Here is a 10,604-nt window from a genome sequence, read left to right as displayed (position 1 = left end):
ATGATACATACAATATACGTTCAAGTCTGTTTAATGTGAAAAAAATAAGACCAAAGACTGAGACTATGAAACAAATCTTTAAATATAGAGGGGCTTTAACATGGAATAACTTGCCACATGATGTACAAGGTGCTAAATCATGATTTATTCATTGTGGTATAAAAACATTGTACATGGCAGCCTTTTGGCTGAATTGAGTGCAATTTAAATAAGTAATAACACAAGGATACTGCACAAAATACAATAGTATTACAAAGTCATTAAAAATAGTACTTAGGTACACCTTAGATCAAAGAATATTGATGGTAGGATAACGGAAGTGGGTAATGGATGTGGAAAAATAAGTGTTTTATGATATGACTTAAGCAAATTCATAGAGAGAATATAACAGTTGAATACATTATGATCAGTGCTAAAAAAAATATATGTTTTGCATGGTTCAAAGTAGGCCTATTGTCATATGGGTGCTATACTGAATAAGGCAAAGCTGTCGTAATACGAAATAAGACTGTGTGGGGGAGATGGTAACTTTTTTAAAAGTGTTTATGTAAGATTAAACTGATCCATTTTCATATGTTCTTAGATATTTATTATTATTCCATACTTCATTTTTACTTCTACACAATATGGAATACGAATTTGTCCTAATTTCAAAAGTATAATATGAGTAATGCATAGTTTTGTACATGTTACATGCATATTGTGTTTAATTTTGTTTTTGTTTTAAAGTTTTTAATTATTTAATATTTAACATAAATACATACATATGTTCTTAACGTATTTAATATCTATTGACACTATGTTTTTTAAAAACTATATATATATATATATATACCGACAGAGATTTTGATGATTATAACTTATTTAAAATGTTTATCTTTTAGGCCTATCAATATAGTCTTAATTAACTGATATGTGTTTTTAGCTTATTTTCTTTATTGTTGTGTTATGGTTGTAAATTTGTCAGTGTTATATTAGTTTTGGTTATATGTCATGATTATGTTGCTTTTTATCAGCACGGCCCTGACTGCGAACTGTTTCGGGCTTTAACCGTGTATAAATAAAATAAACTCAACTCAACTCTCTTTTTATGTCCCTATATCCCTATGCATATTCCATTTAAATTCCCCTTTCACTTGCTCCCACTCTCCACCTCTCTTTCTGTCTCTCTCTCTCTCTCTCTCTCTCTTTCTCTCTCATCTCTCTCTCCCTCACACACACACAAACACACAGTGTCTTTCCAACCACTATATAGTAGTCTATATCACAATACTATCAATCTCTCAATGTCGTCGAATGGAGAAAAGTCTACAGCGCCCTCATCGGTTACATATAGTTGCTTGTCTACCGAAGATGTGGAACTAATGGAGAAGTTGTGAGCATCCACCATCTTAATCAACTAAAGGTGTGGAAGAAGCATTGGACTGTGTAGGCCGCATTAGATAAGACAATCCGTTTGTGTTAACATTTATCATGGAAGGGTGTAGAACACAGCACCAAGATTTGTTAAAGAGCCAATCTTTTCCAAGGAATTTCCAATTCAATGCTGAATGTAATCTTTGATTACAAATGTACAGATCACTGATATTAAAATAATTGAAACATGTGATAAATTAAGCTTGCTGCTCATAGAAAGTCTGTACTTACATATATCTACTTTTTGGCAAAACTTAGCATTAAAGATAAAGGTGAGTTTTGGTCATCCGATTGCATTGTGAAAGAAAATGTGTGGAATGGATCAGAAAAAGTTGATCACGTAGCATGTAAGTATTGGCGTGTACTGCAAAGTTCTGGAGTCATCAAAATCATAATAAATTTAGCCCAGTCTTGTTAAAGTAACAAGCACTGTACACGGAAAGATGTATGTGGGACTACACAAATGGTGTCGGGGCTACTGACCTTGATTTCCTAATCTTTCTATGCTCATTACTCAGCCATGCAATTTCTACCAAAATTGTTTGGCAAATGACATTTATTAGTAATTTTGAACATTCAGTGTATGTTTCGTTTGATTCTTTTTTTAAACCAGAACTCACCTTTGTATCAAATTAAATAACGTAAATTATCTTGTCATTCGGCTTTGTTGAGTGCTGGAGTGTGGCGTCGCAACAGCCACACCCCCTCAGCCTGTCGTTAGTATGATGCATTTGTATACAACTGTTATTTTATTTTGTTTTGTTTATGTTTTTGTTTTAATATATATAAACAATTTTTTTGTCTCTCTGGTGATCCCCTCCTAACAAGCCCTTGAGGGTTTTTCGGGACACCCTTTTCTTTCATTTCTTTGTATTTATTTGTATTACTAGCTCAAATGTATCTATTTCTCTGTTGTCAAATGTAATCGATGTAAACATGAAATTATGCATGACATACTGTTAATTTGTTTGTTTTGTAATTGTACATATTGGAAGAATATAATAAACGAGAGCTGTATGCTCTCTCAATCAATCAAATCTAAGTAAATCACAATCTCAGATAACTTTTAAATTCTAAGGTGATCGTTTTTCAGGTTTTCTGTCAGGATTGTTGTTATTAATCTTTCACATTCTGTCGATATCCACCTATTCCTTTAGTGTTCAAGAAACTCTAGAATCTAGAACGTACATAGGGTTTGGTTTCAAACACCCTCTTAATCGCATTAGCCCACGTTTACGTGTTACTTTCCAAGGGTAATCTAATTGTACTTTTTATCTATATGTATTTAGCTCTGATCTAAGTTACCAAATATGATATTTCTTCTCATTTGACTAAAAAAAGTTTGTTTAACACTTTTGTCATTCGATATATGTTTATCTTGTTTTCGTCATCGCTTCAATACATCATCTGCAACCAGCTCTGTTTCAACTTCATTTCAACTCTACTTCGTTGGTTTTTATTCGTTTCAGTATTTATTTAGCTCCCCTCATCTCTCACCACGATCATTCTTTTTAGGGAGATGAGGGGAGGGGGTGTCAAGAGAAATATGTAATAAAGGAGGATAGAAAGTTAAATTTGTTTTATTAGAATAGATTGATTATCCTGTCACAGGTAGTCGATCATTATACACGAAATTGTCCATGGTCTCTGTATCTTTATAATGCGTTATTCATTTCTTCCTTCGATGATCACTATTATTTACTTTTCCCTCAGCAAGTGAGGAACATATTTTTAAATCCAGTTCAACCAAGATGTGGTTTAATACCATGTTCACACCTTTAGTTCATTTTTTTTTTCATTTCTAAGATAGGCACGGGATAAACTATGATTGCATGTTGAAAGGAAGGTTGAACCAATTTAAATCTATTCAAAGGATACAACTAGCATGGTAACAATAAGAAGAAGAAAAAACGTTTGTTACGATCACTTAAAAGCCTTTCGCCTTTACAATGTTTTAATCTATAAAAATAGAAGTATAATGATTCGTTTGTTATACCACTTGACAGCAAGGAGTGCATATGTCTTTCATATCGACACTTTCTAACTCTCTGCAGATACAAGCAAAGTGAATAAATTCTAGGACTCCGTTGTAAAACTAGGATTGTGAATTTGTGATAGTTATAACCCACACAAGAAAAAGAAACGGAAAGCAAACCGATCCTCGATGAATGTCAAAAAGCTTCAACCCCATGTTTAAGTTTTGGAAAAAATACTTAGGAAAAGCTGAAGCTCTTTATTAGTTCTGTCCCCTGGAGGGGTCAGTATCTATTGCTGAATACAGGCACTGATGTATATTCTATTTTCAGGTCTCACTCACAATATCAGCCTCGCGTGTCACTCCTGATGAAAGGATATCAAATCTCTTTCTTTTTGAAAGCTCGTATCTTACCCAATTCGGTCCTTTGTCAGGCTCAGTCGTATTTAAGTAGACTTAATGTGTTTGTTTATATTGACTGATCAGAAAGTCGGAATGATGGGTTATGTAGCGGCAGCGCTAAAAAGTTCTCTGCTCCCTGGCTTGATGCTGTGGGTGTGTTACTATCAAGGTCGTAAAACGTAAAACATGGAATACATGTAGAATTATTTTCGATTAAAATTAAAATGTTGTTATATTTAGATTGTAAACAATAAATTGAATGCTATTTAGAAGAAAAGGCGAGAAATACAGAATGACAGACAAAGAAAATAGAGAAAGAGAGAGAGAGAGAGAAGAAAAACGGACAAAGAAAGACAGAGACAGAGAGACAGACAGGGAACCAGTCAGAGAGACATAGAGCGAGAAAGACTTTGGAAAGAAACAATGGGGACAATCATTAGGGAAATTGTACATTTCTTATGAGAAAGTCTAAAAGAATTAAGACTTAATAAAATATGGTGAAAAGGGTATAGCTTTTTCGTCACAAGGGAGAAATTACTCAATAATGACAACAAAAGGTTGTTTTTGTTTAATCTATAATATTTAATCTATCTATTGAGAGGTAAAAATTACGAGAGTTTAAACAGATCGCAAGCGGACTTCTGGTTAATCCCGAAAAAGCCCTTTTTTAAAGCATAAAGCTTATAACGTCTTGACGTTCATTGATGTTCGCTTTCATTTCCAAGTGGTATTAATGTACAGCTACGACATGAGAGACCGACGGTGGTGATGTATCATGTTATTGTGCGTTTCACTCATAATTACCGACTTGTGTTTCACCTAATTCACTTATATGGACGAAAGGATATCCGATCTCTAACTCTCCGACTGATCGACATCTATTCCATTACGGATCTAACAAAATGGGGATGTTCTACATAGTCTTTCTGTCAGAAGTAACACTTTACTAGAGTTGTGTATTGTGAAAGTGTATGTAAATGCACTAGTGTGTCCGTTGGGGGGGGGGTGCTCTCACCCCCGCCCCACTCCCAAAACACACACACACACACGCACACACACACACACACCTTACAAAAAAAGGTTAAGAGAGAAAGAAATAGAAAAAAGTCAAATGATGAATCTTAAAGACCAACAATTCTAGGACAAGAAGCAGTAGATAATTCAAGACTCGTTAGACTTAATTGTACTTGGGACAGAGCCTCCATTATACCTGATTTGAATAGGTAACCTGTCAATGAATACAAAATTAACTAAATAAACAAACAAATATCTGAAAGGAGTTTTATTCCCAATCTCGTGTCTTTCTTAACCACTTGATGATTCTTCTCGGGAATGCAGACTGACCAGCTACGTGTATTGAATCCCCCATTAGAATGTATAATCTTATTTAAATACGGTGGCCATGTTTTCAATAGACTTGAAGGTGTTCAAGACCTTTTGTATTTCCTTATTCACGTTGCAGGGCCTTATTGTGACAAGTAAATGCCTGGCTATCAGTGTTTGCATATTGAAAAGTAGTTTACAGACTGGAAAATCATTCGATGGGACTGTAAAGAATTAATAAGAATTGGAAAGGAAATTGCCCACTTATTTAAAATGTTGGAAAAATCGGGTAAAAGAATCAATTTAATACTCGGGAAAGGGAGAATCTGGGAAGCAGTAGAGTATTGGACGTAGCGTAGCCAGCGGGGCCGTTAGCGTTAGACAACTTTGGTTTAGGACAAAAAACACAATATAATTCATGGCTCGGCAGCCGTAACTCTATTTTAAACAAAACATCAAATATACCTAATATCAACAAGTACCATGTCAATAATACAAATAACTAAATAAACATACATGTAACTTAACGGAGCCCTTTCTCCAAACCTGAGAGTCTTTGTGGAGCGCTATCTGGTTCTACTCTGGTGTGGAGGAGAGGTGTAACCTCAGGACATGGAAATGTCTTTTCAATAGACTTGAATGTGAAAGATTCCAAGTTAAGGGCCCTTTTTTAAACAAATAGCACCCTACCCGTCATTATTTGCATGTCGAATAGTTAACTATCATCATTATTATTACTATTGTTATTAAAATATTATTATCATTATTTAATTTTTATTATTATTTCATATCATTCCTCCGCTTCTCCTTCTTCTTCTTTTTTTCTTCTTCTTCTTCTTCTTCTTCTTCTTCTTCTTCTTCTTCTTCTTCTTCTTCTTCTTCTTCTTCTTCTTCTTCTTCTTCTTCTTCTTCTTCTTCTTCTTTTTCTATGCCTTGGGATCCCATATCTACGCCACGCGACGATCTTTTGCCATCCGTCCTAACCCCGTGTCCACACACAACAAATTCATCGTATAACATTACCGTTTCGGGATAGTTATACGATGAAATTGTGTGTATATCTGCAAACTAACGATTCGTCGTATAACGAAACGTCGTATAACGAAACGCGGGTCTGGACATCGTTTCGAACTAGAACTAGAACTCGATGCTTAGAGGCAACACGACGTGTTGCCTCTAAGCATCGAGTTCATAATGGCCTTGTCTTCATTGTGGTCGAGTCTTATGTGCCTTCTCAGGATGATCATCTGACCGCAATCTGGTGACGATAATGCTGCCTTGTTGATCCCGGGGATAATCTTCGAGATGGTGTAACCCCCTTAACATATGCCTTAAAGCTGATACAAGAGCGTCGCCAAACGGGGTTGGGCTTCAGACCCGCATTAACAAATTACTTTCGGCAAATCTGCAATCCGCAGAGCCTTGTCAGCTTATTGTCAAATCTGAAGACTATTTTTCTTTTCTTTTGCGTTTGCGGGAGGAGGTTGGGGGGGGGGGAGGGGTTGCTGGTATGTCATTGTTGTCTTCTCAGGAGATTTGATTCAACCCATCTTCCAATTTAAAATGGTTTAACTTAGTAATTCCCCTGCAAACCATTGCCCTACAAAAGCAAAATATGCTGCGGTGTTGAATAGGCCTACTGGCTATGGTGAACAATGTTTTTCTTCTCTTGAGATTAGTTTGCTCTCATTAGCTTAGTCTTAAGTTTAGTTAATATTCATGCCGATGTGGACTTTCTGCAGCCATTGTGTAGAGGCGTTTAGGTTGAGAGGATAAGTCACTAAACTGTACATCACGAGGTATGGGGATCAAATCCCTCCTCAACTAAGACATTAGTTGTCAATCATCATTAGTTGTCATGATTAACCATGCGGACGTAAATGGGTGGATCATAGGCATGGTAGGAATCGTCTCATTTGTGAGCTGATATTACAGATACCGAGGCTTACTCTAGGATGACAATTTCAACGCACTTTGGATAGAGTAGGGTGTTGTTTATTAGACAGTGTGACGACACTACCATTTTTCTTTTTAGATGTGTGTTTTTTTTCTTCAAGCATAAGCCAAGTTTGTATAAGGTTTGGGTTATAAGGTATACAATGGGGGGAAACTTGTACCAGAGCGAGAGAGAGAGAGAGAGAGAAAGAGAGATAGATATATATATAGAGAGAGGGGGGCGAAAGAACGAGATACGTGCCCCAAATTGTAACTGTGTCCCTGTTTTACCCTGTTGAAAACTGTTCTCAAAGAAAGCGTGATGGTTGGGGTGAATTCATTGAATTAGATCTCTGTGTATCACACGCATATCACGATCATGTTACGTTCTCGTTCCGTTTCCCTCAGAACATAATATCCTTACTTAAATCAAGGCCATATCGATCTACCGACCTGGAAAAATCTAGTCAGATTGACAAGTGCTTAAAGGAATGATTTTATAATTAGAACAGGCTGGATGTATATCGTTCAAGCCAAACCAGGTCGATCCTTAATTCTATCATAGGATTCTCATTTATTGTGCAGAAGAGAGGAAATCGTTTTTAACCCACTGTTCTGCTAGAATAGGAAATGTGTGACCTGCCGTTCGGTTCAAAGATGGTTCTAAGGAAATCTCATAAAGACAATAAACTCATGCCCGTTTTAACAGAAAGTTGTCATTTCTCTGACAAAGGATTTCATTAGCTATTGTTAAGTTGATTTTTGATGTACACTATAAAGTCATGTGGGTTGTGTGCGCTAATTATCTTAAAATAAGTAATGACGCAATAGAGATGACTCCTTATTGTTCCGATACCAAACTGTATCTGCATGATTTACCCAGTGAAGCCCATTGTTCACGAAGCATCATTTTAATTGCGTTATTGCTTGCGCTAATTAAACTAGTGAAAGGTAGTGGTCCAAAAGGCCGGTAATTCAACGCCGCCTTGCGCTAATAAATATTATATAATTTATTTGTATTTGTATGTATATATTTTGTGCTTTGACGGCGTTATTGTCCTTTGGCGCAACAAAGATCGCGCCAGTCGCTAACACATGAATTAGTCGATGCCTACTCGTCAATCATTTCAACTCAATTACAAGCCATTTAAGTTTTATCACCAAACACATGTACAGGTGTACATTGGATATATTGTACAGGATAAGCATTTCCGTCTATCGTGTTTCTTTGGTCTCTCCTGTATAATGAGTTTAAACTGGTGTGATTTATCTGATGTCCTGCTTTATGATGGCATATTAATGTCTGTCATGCACTCTTTTCCTGTCAATAATGATACAATAGGAGCTCTGGTAGCACATTTGTTACTCTCTTATTGACTAAAAGATATATCAAGGTGTCATATGGCATTGAAATCAAGTTTTGTTGGAATTTAGGCTTGATGAATGGTCGTTCAACTTGGTAAAAGTGTTGTTGTTTTTTCATGGATGTTATCTGGTGAGTGCATGCTTATGATCAACCAGACCCGTAACCGGAACAATACGAGACATTTTCAAAAAGTAATACTCTTTACGCTACATTGTTATACTATGATATGTTAACACGTAAGTTTCATCTGTATCAGAACTCTGTATGTACTCTTTTGTATTTTGTTGTTGATGTGAGGGTCTTTTCTTACATTGTATTCAGGTCAGCTGGAAATATGACATCCGTCATGGAATTAGAAGACCATTCAGCTGTCGATTTTGAAGTACGGCGGCTTGTTCCTGTCCTTTAGATGCTTTTCCATCTGGTTTGTAAAGACGTTTGTTTTTAAAATCGATTTAAATCAAAGGCAAATGTTCCATCTTGAGTGTGTGAGGATGAAAGGTCAATTGGACCACTGATTGATGATGTTTTGACCTCAAACCTTAGTGAAAGAGGCTCACCGACAGTGAGGGAAGAGAATGACAACCTTTTACCAAGATGCAAAACAAAAAACAAATTTTCCCTTAGTTTTTTCTGTGTTCGGTCTCTTCTTCGTCTTCAGCGTTATCACAACCATCAGCTTCCTCTTAGTATTCATCCCAATTCTCTCTCTCTCTCTCTCTCTTGTATCTATCTATCTATCTCCCGTATATTTAACCCTTTTTTTCTCAAGAGAGAGAGAGAGAGAGAGAGAGAGAGAGAGAGAAAGAGATAGAATGGGAGATGGTTGGAGAGAGAATGGGAGATGGTTGGAGAGAGAGGCTCTCTCTCCAACCATCTCCCATTCTATCTCTTTCTCTCTCTATCTCTCTCTCTCTTGTATCTATCTATCTATCTCCCGTATATTTAATCCTTTTTTCTCTCTCTCTCTCTCTCCGACCATCTCCCATTCTATTTCTTTCTCTCTCTCTCTCTCTCTCTCTCTCTCTCTCTCTTTATCACTATACTTATTTCTTTCACTCTCTTGCTCTCCTTCTTTCTCGCTCTTTAATGTGTATACCTTGTGTGCGGGTAAGCATGAATCCGATGACCGGGGTAATAATATATATCTGTAAAGCGCATTGAGAGGGCCTGCGATCCTGAAATGCGCTATATAAGGACGAACTATTATTATTATTATTATTATTATTTAATTCCGCCCAAATCAGGGAGGTGATAGAGAAGGAGTGGAATCAAGCCGCGCTCTCATTTGAACCACTGATTGATGGTGTTTTGACCTCAAACCTTAGTGATAGAGGCTCACCGACAGTAAGGGAAGAGAATGATAACCAAGATGCAGAACAACATTTCTTCCTCCTCAATTCTTTCTGTCTTTCTGTGTTCTGTTTATTCTTCGTCTTGAGCATTATCACCACACTCAGCTTCCTCTTTTTATTCATCCCAAATTCTCTCTCTCTCTCTCTCTCTCTCTGTACCTATCTATCTATCTCCCGTATCTGTAATCCTTTCTTTATTTCTTTCTTGCTCTCCCCCTCTCTAACCATCTACCGCCTCTTTAATTCTCCCTTTTTTTCTCTCTATTTTTCCACCATCCCCAACCGCCTCCCATTCAATCTCTTTCTTTCTCTCTCTCTCTCTCTCTATTTATTTATCACCGTACTTCTTTTTCTTCTTTCTTTCACTCTTTTTCTCTCCGTCTTTCTCGCCCTTTAATCCTGCTCATATCAGGGACGTGATAGAAAAGGAGTTAAATTAAGCCGCTCTCCTTGATCCCATGCTCCAAGCCGCCGAAAATCCGCTGAAAAGCGCTAATCTGCAACTGTTGACCAGTGGTGAGATAAAAGACGCATGAAATATCAGGATTTAGAATACCTACAAAAGAAAATGGTATCTCAGCAATGGTTCTCTGTCCTTTTCAATGATTTCTTATCAATTTATGAATGTGTAATGAGTTGAACAAGCGAACACATACGTTTGTAATTTCATAATTTTGTCCAACTACACAAACACAAATAGCACGCATTAACAAACTTAAAGTTATCGAAGATTGTAAATCATGGATTAAATGACGGCACATTAAAGCATGCAAATGTGCGAAAATAATCGGATTATCCTAAAATATTGAGTTTTTGTCAGGATGTAATTTTC

The sequence above is a fragment of the Strongylocentrotus purpuratus genome, unplaced genomic scaffold, assembly GCF_000002235.5.
Source record: "Strongylocentrotus purpuratus isolate Spur 01 unplaced genomic scaffold, Spur_5.0 spur5_scaffold_19, whole genome shotgun sequence".
In the NCBI taxonomy this organism is placed as follows: Eukaryota; Metazoa; Echinodermata; class Echinoidea; order Camarodonta; family Strongylocentrotidae; genus Strongylocentrotus; species Strongylocentrotus purpuratus.
Note: the sequence above shows the minus strand (reverse complement) of the source record.